This window comes from Macaca fascicularis, chromosome 16 (assembly GCF_037993035.2).
Source record: "Macaca fascicularis isolate 582-1 chromosome 16, T2T-MFA8v1.1".
In the NCBI taxonomy this organism is placed as follows: domain Eukaryota; kingdom Metazoa; phylum Chordata; class Mammalia; order Primates; family Cercopithecidae; genus Macaca; species Macaca fascicularis.
This window is the reverse complement of record NC_088390.1, coordinates 49,795,832-49,809,487: the sequence shown is the minus strand read 5'-3', so window position 1 is coordinate 49,809,487 and position 13,656 is coordinate 49,795,832.

Here is a 13,656-nt window from a genome sequence, read left to right as displayed (position 1 = left end):
TGGTGATTTATTTCCATTCTACTGATATATCATGCTTTTATAAAAATTCCCATTTCTACTTTCCTGGGATTTGGAGTTACCCAGTTTAACAAAGGCTTTCTCTCTCCTTCTCTCTCTCTCTCTCTCTTTCTCTCTCTCTCTCTCTCTCTCTCTCTCTCTCACACACACACACACACACACATAATATTGGAACTTAAATATTTTTCTCAAAGTTACTGATTTAAAGTTACTTCCTTTAATACTTTCTTTTGCTCTGTTTTCCCTCCTCTGGCTTGACTGCAGGACGTATGGGTGGACTGGAGAGTAGAAGTGTTCAAAAGAGGTGGGGATTGGCCGGTCCCAGTGGCTGATGACTGTAATCCCAGCACTTTGGGAGGCCGAGGCGGGTGGATCACGAGGTCAAGAGATCGAGACCATGCTGACGAAAACTGTGAAACCCTGTCCCTACTAAAAATACAAAAAAATTAGCCGGGCGTGGTGGCGAACGCCGGTAGTCCCAGCTATCGGGGAGGCTGAAGCAGGAGAATGCAATGAACCCGGGGGATGCAGCTTGCAGTGAGTGGAGATGGCGCCACTGCGCTCCAGCCTGGGCAACAGAGCGAGTCTCGTCTCAAAAAAAAAAAAAAAAAAAAATGCCGGGGGGGCTGGTGGCAAAGAGAAAGATGGTGTTTTGGAAGGAATTAGTTGGAGTTTGCTTTGGGGACAGAGTGGGTAGCAAAATGAGGAAAAGATAAATGTCTTAGTTTACCTTGTAATAGCTACTCTTTATGGGGTACCCACTGTGTGCTAGATAAGTCACATGGTTATCTCTTATTATCCTTATAAACCCTGCAAGACAGCCAGTCCATTTTAGGAATGAGAGTCTCAATTTATATAAAACAGGACGGGGATTGTAGCTCAGAACCGCTGACCTCCACATTGTCACTCACTCCTGATTCCCCTAATTCTTGTTCTGCAGGCTCCTTTTCCCCTAAAACCTTTTACCATTTACCTTTTTATTCTTTTTCCCTTCTTTCTTTCTTCTTTTCTTCTTTCTTTCTTTTAGACAAGGTTTTGCTCTGTTGGCTAGGGTGTGGCACTATCATAGCTCATTACAGCCTCCACCTCCTGGGATCAAGCAATCCTCCCACTTCAGCCTCCCAAGTAGCTGGGAATACAGGCACGTGCCACCACACACAGCTAATTTTTAAAACTTTTTTTTGTAGAGACAAGGTCTCTCTATGTTGCCTGGGCTCATTTTGAACTTCTGACCTCAAACAACCCTCTCACCTCAGCCTCCCGAAGTGCCAAAATTACAGGCGTGAGCCACCATGCGCCTGTCCCACGTCTTGTTTGCACAGAGAGGAGGAATACAGAAGAATGAGGGGATCGGAAATGAAAACTATGCATAGTATCTCATTTCATCAAAAAAAAAAAAGTCACAGATGAGGAAACCGAGGCTTAGAGAAACTAAATAACTTGTCTAAGAGTGGACATTGGCACGTAACCCATCTGCTTTCTGAAGCCAAGAGTTTCCTACCATAAAATGCTGCCTCGCAAGGGAGGAGTGGAGCAGTTTCCAGGAAACACTGTGAAATCCCCTCTGACCTATTTATCATGGGTGAGGTGGCGTGGTGATTCATGCCAGAATGTGGAATTCACTTTCCAGGCTGATTGGTTTAGAAGGCCTTGTTAGACCAATGAGGATGAATAGGAGGGCCATACTTTATCAAATTCCAAGCAGTAGATATTTACTAAGACCTACTGTGCAATAGGCATGCAACAGACTGAGTGCTAAATGAGTAAGATGTGAGTCAAACATGGGTCTGCCTTCTAAAACAGGAAGAAGACAACAACATAAAGCAGTAAAGAGGAATATGGGGAGAAGTCAGGTCCTGCTAGGGGTATGGATTCCTCATATGGACAGTAAGAATCCCAATAATACCTTCTTCATGGGACGTTCTGGAATAAAAATGAAACGCATGAGTCAGCCACAGTGGCTTACATTTGTAATTCCAGCACTTTGGGAGGATGAGGCAGGTGCATCACTTGAGGTCAGGAGTTCGAGATCAGCCTGGTCAACATGGTGAAAACTCCATCTCTACTAAAAATACAAAACTTAGCCAGGCATGGCAGCGGGCGCCTGTAATCCCAGCTACTTGGGAGGCTGAGGCAGGAAAGCAGGAGAATCACTTGAACCCAGGAGGCGGAGGTTCTAGTGAGCAGAGATTGTGGCACTGCACTCCAGCCTGAGCAACAGAGTCAGACTCCACCAAAAAACAGAAAGAGAGAGAGAGAGAGAAGGAAAAACATGTAAATCACAGCGATTTTATTTTATTTTATTTTATTTTGAGATGGAGTCTCGCTCTATCTTGCCCAGGCTGGAGTGCAGTGGTGCCATCTCGGCTCACTGCAACCTCCACCTCCTGGGTTCAAGTGATTCTCCTGCCTCAGCATCCCAAGTAGCTGGGATTACAGGCACACATCACCATGCCCAGCGAATTTTTATATTTTTAGTAGAGATGGGGTTTCATCATGTTGGCCAGGCTGATCTGGAACTCCTGACCTCAGGACCCACCCACCTTGGCCTCCCAAAGTGCTGGGATTACAGGCTTGAGCCCACCGTGCCTGGCCTTGCTTCTTTTGTGTTTTTTGTTTTGTTTTGTTTAAACACAAGTAAATTATGTAATATAGGCAGGATTGGGGCATCATGAATGTTAATCCTTAAATGGGCTTTGGTGGTCCAGGGTCTGTCCCCAGGGCTGGAGGGTGTGTTTATCATCAGTAACCACGTAGAACAATGTTGTCAAGTCAAATATAACCCAGCTAGTTAAAAGGGAGCTATATGGCCTAATCCAGCAGATGGCTGGCTATCTTAATTAGATTCTCACTCTGCATCTGTAGGCTGGGAAAATTAGGTGGGGTAATAAACTTTATTTGTCTGCAAATATAATCTGCCAATTATTTCTACCAATGGCAATTCACAGAATTTAAGGTAAGATTGTGAGTGTGGTTGCAACACCCAGTGCTCCAGTCCTCAACCCTTTATGAAGGACATCTGTTCTTTTTCTCACTTGAAAGATGACCAGAGAAGTCTAAATCACCTATGATCACACAAACGGCTAGAGACAAAGTCCTAGGATCGTCATTCCTGAGATATGGAAAAGACTATGGTGTCCATGCCCCCACATGATGAAATTTTAAAACAAGCAAACAAAAATATATTCTTAACCATAAAATAAGTGTAAAGAGTTCTAACAAAGTTTCTATCTTTTCCAAAATAACTATGATCATTTTGTTGTTGAGGTACTCTCATTAATTTATCAATACTTTTCTAAACAACACTGATCATAGTTTTTTCTTTCTTGATTTGGCCAATATGGTGAATTATACAAATGAAACATCAAACCAACCATGCATTCCTGAAATAAACCCCCTTGGTCATGATGCATTATTGTTTTATAAATTGCTAGATTTGATTTATTGGTATTTTGTTAAGGGTGTTTACATCTGTGCGTATGAGGGATGGTAGTCTAAAATTTTCTTGTAATATCTTTGTCAGGATTTGCTATCAAGGTCATGCTGTCTTCATCAAAATGAATTGAGAACTGTTCTTTGCTTCTTTATTTTCTGAAACAGCTTGTGTAAAATTGGCATTGTTTCCTAAATGTTTGATACAATTCATGGATTCTGAACCTCTTGAACTGGTCTTTGTTTTTTTGCTCTGCCTTCTAGGAAATTTCATTGACTTTCTCTTCTTTTAAAGCTATCCCGGCGCACATGACATCAGGACCTCCTGAGGCTGAGTCATAGTCATGTGTCCTAAAAAAACAACAACAACAACAACAAAACTATCTTGGCCTGGAATTTTCTTCGTAAGAAGGTTTTAAATTACTAACTCAGTTTTTTTAACTGTTATAGGAATATTCTGAATTTTTGTTTCTTCTTTTGTTTATTTTTATTTTTAACCTTCCTGGCTGAGTGACTTTAAATGAATATTTCTTCTTGTGTCAGTTTTTGGTAAGTTGTATTTTTCAAGGAATTTGTTCATTTTCTTTAATGAATTTATTGCCAAAGGATTGTAATATTGCCATATTATTATTATTCTTTTATTTTTATTTTTTAACCTGGCTCATTACTGACAGACCTTTTCCATTATTTTGTATTTTATGTTATATTTTGTATTGAGATATAATTCATATATGATAAAATTCATATTTTTAAGTGTACAATTTGTTGTGCTTTAGTATGTTCAAAAGGTTGTACAACCATCACCACTATCTAATTCCAGAACATTTTCATTATTCCAAAAGAAATTCTACACCAATTTAGTAGTTACTCCCCATTCACCTCTGTATCCCAGCCCCTGGCAATGACTAATCTACTTTCTGTCTATATGGGTTTGCCTATTCTGGACATTTCACATAAATGGAATCAAACATTATGTTCTTTTATACCTGGCTTCTTTCACTGAGCACGTTTCAATGTTCATCCATATTGTAACATGTATCAGTAATTTGTCCCTTTTATGGCTACCTAATACCTGGCTCTTTTACAGCTACAATCATAGATATATCACGTATTTTGTTTATCCGCCCATCTGTTGATGGACATTTGGGTTGTTTGCACTTTTTGACTATTATAAATAATACTGCTATGAACATTTCTGGTTTTGTATGAACATGTGTTTTCTGTTCTCATGGAGATATATACCTAAGTGGAAATGCTGTGTCATGTGGTAATTGTGTGTGTAACATTTCCAGGAACTGCCAACTGTTTTCCAATGCCAGTGTACCATTTTATAATCTCACTAGCAGTATATGAGGGTTCCAGTTTTGCAACATCCTCAGAAATATGTGTTATTGTCCATCTTTTTTAGTACAGTCCTCCTAGTGGGTGTGAAGTGTTATATTATTGTGGTTATGATTAGCATTTCCCAATGACTAATGATGTTGAGCAACCTTTCATGTGTATGTTGGGCATTTGTATATCTTCTTTGGAAAAAATGTCAATTGGAATCCTGTGCCTTTTCTTTTTTTCTTTTTCTTTTTTTTCTTTTTCTTTTTTTTTTTTCTTGAGACAAGGTCTTGCTCTGTTGCCCAGGCTGGAGTGCAGTAGTGTGATCACAGCTCACTACAGCCTCAACCTCCTGGGCTGAACCTCCCAGGTAGCTGGGACCACAAGTACTTGCCACCACATCCATCTAATGTTTTAGTTTTTTATAGCGACAGGGTCTCACTATGTTGCCCTGGCTGTCTCAAACTCCTGGCTCAAGCAATCCTCCTGCCTCAGCCTCCCAAAGTGTTGGGATTACAGGCATGAGCCACCACACCTGGCCTCTTCTATGAGATTTATAGTTTAGCTCTTCCATTTAGGTCTTTGATCCATTTTGAATTAATTTTTTTTTTTTTTTTTTTTTTTTTTTTTTTTTTTTTTTGAGACGGAGTCTCGCTCTGTCACCCAGGCTGGAGTGCAGTGGCGCGATCTCGGCTCACTGCAAGCTCCGCCTCCCGGGTTCACGCCATTCTCCTGCCTCAGCCTCCGGAGTAGCTGGGACTACAGGCACCCACAACCGCGCCCGGCTAATTTTTTTTTTTGTATTTTTAGTAGAGACGGGGTTTCACCGTGGTCTCGATCTCCTGACCTTGTGATCCGCCCGCCTCAGCCTCCCAAAGTGCTGGGATTACAGGCGTGAGCCACCGCGCCCGGCTTTGAATTAATTTTTATATATGGCATGGGGTAGGGGTCCAATTTCATTCTTTTACATCTAGTTATACCAACACCATTTGTTGAAAAGGCTATACTTTCCCCAGTCGAAATACCTTGGCAACCTGGCTGAAACCAATTCTCCCTAAATGCATGGGCTTATTTCTGGACTGTCAATTCTTTTTTTTTTTTTTTTTTTTTTGAGACGGAGTCTCGCTCTGTAGCCCAGGCTGGAGTGCAGTGGCCGGATCTCGGCTCACTGCAAGCTCCGCCTCCCGGGTTTACGCCATTCTCCGGCCTCAGCCTCCCGAGTAGCTGGGACTACAGGCGCCCGCCACCTCGCCTGGCTAATTTTTGGATTTCTTAGTAGAGACGGGGTTTCACCGTGTTAGCCAGGATGGTCTCAATCTCCTGACCTCGTGATCCACCCGTCTCGGCCTCCCAAAGTGCTGGGATTACAGGCTTGAGCCACCGCGCCCGGCCTGGACTGTCAATTCTATTCTATCTATGTCTCTCCTTATGCCAGCACCACAGTCTTGATTACTATATCTTTGTGATAAATTTTGAAATCAGGAAATGTGAGTCTTTCAATTTTGCTCTTCTCTCTCAAGATTGTTTTAGCTATTCTGGGTCTCTTGAATTTTAACATCAGCTCTTCAATATCTGCTAAAATTCCAGCTCAGATTTTAATGGGAATTGTGTTGAATATGCAGATCAATTTGAGGAGTATTGCCATTTTAACAACATTAAATCTTCAGAATTATGTACATGCGATGTCTTTCCATTTATTTAGTTCTTTCATTTCTTTCAACAAGTTTTTTAAATTTTTGGTGTACAATTCTTGAACTTAGTTTGTTAAATTTATTCCTAAGTATTATATTCTTTTTGATTCTGTTGTAAATATAATTGCTTTCTTTTCTTTTCTTTTTTTTTTTCATTTGTTTGTTTGTTTGTTTGTTTGAGATGGAGTTTCACTCTTGTTACCCAGGCTGGAGTGCAATGACACGATCTCAGCTCACCACAACCTCTGCCTCCCGGGTTCAAGTGATTCTCCTGCCTCAGCCTTCCTGAGTAGCTAGGATTACAAGCATGTGCCGCCACATCCAGCTAATTTTGTATTTTTTTTTTTTTAGTAGAGATGGGGTTTCTCCATGTTGGTCAAGTTGGTCTCGAACTCCCGACCTCAGATGATACGGCTGCCTCGGCCTTCCAAAGTGCTGGGATTACAGGCGTGAGCCACCACGCCTGGCCAGAATTGTTTTCTTAATTCATTTTCAGATTGTTCACAGATACTGTATAGAAATAGAATTGATTTTTGTATATTGAGCTTGTATCCTGCAACTTTGCTGGACTAGTTTATTACCTATAATAGTTTTTATGTGTTAATTCATTAGGATTTTCTATATACAAGATTATGTCATCTGTAAGTAGAAATAGTTTTACTTCTTCCTTCCCAATATTTTATTTTTTAATTTATTTGTAACTTGTAATTTTTATTTTTATTTCCTTTTTGGTCAATTGTTCTGGCTAGAATCTCTAGTACAATGCTGAACATAAATGGCAGTAGCAAACATCCTTGTCTTATTCTTCACCTTAGGGAAAAATTTTTTAGTCTTTCACCACTGAGTATGATGTTAGCTATGGGTTATTTTTGATGCCCTTTATTAGGTTGAAGACATTTTCTGCTCCTAAATTGCAGAGTATATTTATCATTAAAGTGTGTTGGATTTTGTCAAATGCTTCTTCTGACTTTATTTAGATAATTATCAGTTTTTACTCTTTTATTAATATGGTGTAATTGTACTGATTTTCATATGTTGAAAAAACTTCACACTCCTGAGGTAAATCCCACTTGGTCATAGTGTATAATGGTGTATATTACGGGGAAAAAATGCTTTTTATACATTGCTGAATTTGGTTTGCTAGTATTTTGTAGAGAATTTTTGTGTCTATATTCATAAGGGATATGATTCTGTAATTTTTTCTTGTCATATCTTTGGCTAATACTGGCCTCAAGGAATGAATTGGGAAATGTTCTCTATCATTTTATTTCTTGGAAGAGTTTGTGATGGATTGATGTTAATTCTCTTTAAATGTCTGCATAATTCACCAGTGAAGCTATCCAGTCTTGGGCTTTTCTTTCAGGGAAGAGTTTTGATTACTAATTCAATCTCTTTACCTGTTATAGGCCTATTCGAGTTTTCTATTTCTTCTTAAGTTGGTTTTGGTAATTTGAGTTTCCAGGAATGTGTCCATTTAATCTAGGTTATCTAATTTGTTGGTATGCAATTATTCACAGTATTCCTTTATAATATTTTTTCTTTCTGAAAGGTCAGTAGTAATATCATGACTTTTCTTTCTTTCTTTTTTTTTTTTAGACGGAGTTCCACTCTTGTCACCCAGGCTGGAGTGCAGTGGCACGATCTCGGCTCACCGCAACCTCCGCTTCCTGGGTTCAAACGATTCTCCTGCCTCAGCCTCCCAAGTAGCTGGGACTACAGGTGTGCGCCACCACACCCGGCTAATTTTTGTATTTTTAGTAGAGACGGGGTTTCACCATCTTGCCAGGCTCGTCTCAAACTCCTGACCTCGTGATCCGCCCACCTTGGCCTCCCAAAGTGCTGGGATTACAGGCATGAGCCATGGCACCCGGCCCCAACTTTTATTTCTGATTTTAGTAATCTGAGTCTTCTTTTTTATTCTCGTTCTATCTAGCTAAAGTTCTGTCAATTTTGTCAATCTTTTCAAACAACCAAGTTTCGACACTATTTTCTTTATTGTTTTTCTATTATCTATTTCCTTTCTTTCCACTATAATCTTTATGATTTCCTTCCTTTTGTTTCTCTGAGTTTAGTTTGTTCTTTTCTGCATGCCCTTTATTAAGTTGAGAAAGTATTTTTTCCTAATTTTGTAGAATGTTTTAGTCATGAAAAGGTATTGGATTTTATCAACAAAATTGGTGATTTGAGGTTGAGATCCTTCTTTTTTTCTTTCCTCTTTGTTTTTAATATAGGTATGTAGAGTGATAAGTTTCCTTCTAAGCATGTTTTTGCCTGCATTTCAAGAGTTTTGGTATGGAATATTTTCATTTTCAGTGATCTCTAACTATTTTCTAATTTCCCTTGTGATTTCTTATTTAATCCATTGGCTACTTAGGAGTATGTTGTTTAATTTCCACATATTGTTTTACTTTCCCAAATTTCCTTGTGTTACTATATTCATGGTGGTTGTGCTAAGGATGATAATATGCATCTCTAATTTAGCACAGTCTATTTACAGTTAACATTGTACAATGAGGCCGAGGTTGGGAGGATTGCTTGGGGCCAGGAATTCAAGACCAGCCTGGGAAATATAGCAAGACCTTATTTCTAATAAATAAATCAATAAATCACATTGTACTATTTCATATAAAATATAAGAACCTTATTACATTAAAATTTCACTTCCCCTCTCTTTTGCTATTCTTGTCCATTTACTGTGGTTGTATTTAACATCTGCCTATATAGTAACCCCACAATATCATATTATTATATTTGTTTTAAACAGTAAACTTTCTTTCCTTTTCTTTTCTTTTCTTTTTCTTTTTTGGAGAAAGAATCTTGCTTTGACACCCAGGCTGGAGTGTAGTGTTGTGATCTTGGCTCACTACAACCTCCACCTCCAGGGCTCAAGCCGTCCTCCCACCTCAGCCTCCTGAGTATTTGGAGGCGTACACCACCATATCCAGCTAATTTTTGTATTTTTTGTAGAGACAGGGTTTTGCCATGTTGCCTAGTCTTGTCTCAAACTTCTGACCTCAAGGGATCCTCCCACCTCAGCTTCTCCAAGTGCTGGGCTTACAGGCATGAGCTACCACGCCCAGCCAACATCAGTCTTTCAAAACTTTGTGTTTTTTTTTTTTGTTTGTTTGTTTGTTTTTTGAGACAGAGTCTCGTTCAGTCGCCCAGGCTGGAGTGCAGTGGCGCGATCTCGGCTCACTGCAAGCTCCGCCTCCCGGGTTCACATCATTCTCCTGCCTCAGCCTCCCAAGTAGGTGGGCCTACAGGCGCCCGCTGCCACGCCCGGCTAATTTTTTTGCATTTTTAGTAGACACGGGGTTTCACCGTGTTAGCCAGGATGGTCTGGATCTCCTGACCTCGTGATCTGCCCGCCTCGGCCTCCCAAAGTGCTGGGATTACAGGCGTGAGCCACCACGCCTGGCCTCAAAACTTTGTGTTTTTCATGGCTTTTATTGCTTTTATTCCCCTTTCTACTGATGCCTTAAACTTAGATCATATCCACCATTTGGTTAATCCAGCACTACCCTGTCTCTAATTACTTTTTTTTTTTTTTTTGTCACCAAAACTTTCTAAATTAACTGAGACCTGTCTCAGATTTTCGAAGTTCACATTTTGTTAACCACAGAGGGATTCTATATGGAGGTGCCCCTGACCTTTGACAAATCTCCTATTGGTGCTTGGCACCAGCTTGAGCTATCTTTATGGCTCAAACCAATAGGACAATTTGCTGAGGCCTGGAAGCACCCCCTCCAGAGAATCTGATTTCCCAATATTTGATTGAGATATAAAGTTTATTTTGCTGTGCAACTCCTTTTGTTATTTTGGAGTTTTACTTGCTTCCAACACAAGGAAGGCAAGTTTTTCCTGCTTCCATGATGATGGAAAGCAGGTAACTCCTTTATGGAGTCTCAGCTCACTTACAACAGGGAAGATGAGGTCTATTTTTTCCTGCCTCTAGGATGGTAGAGAGCACTCTTCAGCCTGAGACCCATCCCTAGGTAAGTGACTGAATTGGGGTTTGTCTTGGCTAAATTTAAGATTAACAACCAGCTGGTGTGCTGAGGGGAGAAAAACAGCCCGCAGAAGGAAAAAAAAAAAAGAGGAAAAATTTTGACTACTAAGGGCCTTTATTTACATAACAAGGCCACCTTTTTGCTAACCAGGCTGAACTGAAAGAGCAATGGCTGTACTTCGAAATAGCAGCAATGGTCCTCGCTGAAATGTGGTAATGAGATTTAAAAAGATTTTTTAAAAGGAGCTCAATAGTTAAAAGGCACCTTAATTAAAAGCTAACATCCAAGATGTGTGTATCCGTGCATATGTGTGTTTGTGTTTAAAAGGCCTTCATATTTTTTATGTGTTTTTCTCCTAGTGTAGCAGGACGAGCCACAGACAAAACTCCTCAGACACCGAGTTAAAGAAGGAAGGGGTTTATTCGGCCGGGGCCATGGGCAAGACTTCTGTCTCAAGAGCCGAGCTTCCCGAGTGAGCAATTCCTGTCCCTTTTAAGGGCTCACAACTCTAAGTGGGTGCATGTAAGAGGGTTGTGATTGATTGAGCGAGCAGGGGGTACGTGACTGGGGGCTGCGTGCACCGGTAATTAGATTGGAACGAAACAAGATAGGAATTTTCACGGTGCATTTCTATACAATGTCTGTAGTCTATAGATAACAGAACCAATTAGGACAGGGGTCGATCTTTAACTACCAGGCCCAGGGTGCGGCACTGGGCTGTCTGCCTGTGGATTTCATTTCTGCCTTTTAGTTTTTACTTCTTTCTTTGGAGGCAAAACTCGGGCATAAGACGATATGAGGGGTGGTCTCCTCCCTTACTAGGACCTTGTCTCTTTTTTGAACAAAAATTTTTCTTCTCAGTTGACTGAATTCTTTGTTTACTTCTGCTATCTCTCCTTTCTCTTGCACCCTCTGCTGTATGGGGGACCTAAAATAGCTTGTAATAGCCCGGGGTTCCTTAAAGCAAACAGAGAAGGCACCAGAGTCCCTTTAGGGGAGAAACCTGTTTTTCCTTATGGAATCCTAAGAGTGTAACAGACAAATTTGTCTAAGCCCTTAAACTGCTTGCTTTTGTATGGTGTTACCTAATTTATTGACTAAAATAGTTATTGCAACAGAGGATACTCTTGGTTTTTAAAGAAGCATGGGGTATAGACATTTAAAAAATGTCTTTGTTAAAAAAAAATTTTTTTTAAGTGTCCTGTAAAAACATCACGTGGTTTACCCTCATAATATTTCTCCCTGTTTGGAGACCCAGGATTCAGTGTGGGCTCTGCCCAGAGATCCAGGTAAAAGACAGGTAATACCTGTCATGCGCATCTGTGTGAAGAGACCACCAAACAGGCTTTGTGTGAGCAATAAAGCTTTTTAATCACCTGGGTGCAGGCCGGCTGAGTCCGAAAAGAGAGTCGGTGAAGGGAGAAAAGGGTGGGGCCGTTTTATAGGATTTGGGTAGGTAAAGGAAAATTACAGTCAAAGGGGGGTTGTTCTCTGGCGGGCATGAGTGGGGGTCACAAGGTGCTCAGTGCGGGAGCTTTTTGAGTCAGGATGAGTCAGGAAAAGGACTTTCACAAGGTAATGTCATTGCTTAAGGCAAGGACCAGTCATTTTCACTTCTTTTGTGGTGGAATGTCATCGGTTAAGGCGGGGCAGGGCATTTTCACTTCTTTTGTGATTCTTTAGTTACTTCAGGCCATCTGGGCATATGTGTGCAAGTCACAGGGGATGCAATGGCTTGGCTTGGGCTCAGAGGCCTGACAATACCTATCGAAATAAAATTGGTCTCCATGTACAATCCTATGATACCTTTTTATAATTTTGTGTTTGATCTGGCATCCATCTTTAATCTTTCTCTAGCACACCAGACTTTTTCTCTCCATACCTTATGATGGAAATTTTGCTATTTGATTTTCAACTGAGTTGTTTCCTTTAATACACAAATTTAAGGCTATTTAACTGACAACTGCCTAGGGCTGTCTTAAGAAAATAAAAGTGTTTGAATCAAATACTTTATCAGGAAAAAAAACTAGTCAAATGCTTTTCCAAGTTTACATACCTTAAGTAAAAATTTTTTTTTTTTTTTGAGACAGAGTCTTGCTCTGTCACCCAGGCTGGAGTGCAGTGGTGTGATCTTGGCTCACTGCAGGCTCCGCCTCCCGGGTTCATGCCATCCTCCAGCCTCAGCCTCCCCATTAGCTGGGACTACAGGCGCACGCTGCCACGCCTGGCTAATTTTTTGTATTTTTAGTAGAGATGGGGTTTCACCGTATTAGCCAGGATGGTCTCTATCTCCTGACCTTGTGATCCACCCGCCTCGGCCTCCCAAAGTGCTAGGATTACAGGCGTGAGCCATCATGCCTAGCCAAGTAAAATCTTTAATAAATAAGCTAGCTTTAAAATTATTGGTAATGGCCAGGCGTGGTGGCTCACGCCTGTAATCCCAGCACTTTGGGAGGCCGAGGCAGGCAGATCACCAGGTCAGGAGATTGAGACCATCCTGGCTAACACAGTGAAACCCCATCTCTACTAAAAATAAAAAAAATTAGCCGGGCATGGTGGCGGGCACCTGTAGTCCCAGCTACTCGGGAGGCTGAGGCAGGAGAATGGTGTGAACCCAGGAGGCAGAGCTTGCAGTGAGCCCAGATCACACCACTGCACTCCATCCTGGGCAACAGAGCAAGACTCCATCTCAAAAAATTAATAAATAAAATTATTGGTAAATTAATATTAGAAATGTCTTAATAATTGCCAGCATACATCTTTTTGTTTACATTTATTGACCAAGCAATTTCATACTAATCCCTGCCAAATACTATAACGTGTCAAAATTTGACATAGGGGTTACAAAACTATAAAGTCAGCCCAAAACATAATGACCTTTGCTCATGTCATCTTTAATAAATAAAACACTGACATTGATTTAATAAAAATAGCTACATCTTGAATTTAATAAGATTACCATAACTTCTATCTTGTGGCTTTAAGCAGTCTAGTCCACAGGCAGTAAGGTGTGTTTTCAGAAAGGACTGTTATCATCTTCGTTTCAAAGTGAAACTATAAACTAAGTTCCTCCCAGAGTTCAGGAATGAACAAGGACAGCTTGGAGGTTAGAAGCAAGATGGAGTCCGTTAGGTCATATATTTTTCACTGTCTCAGAATTTTGCAATGGCAAGTTTCAC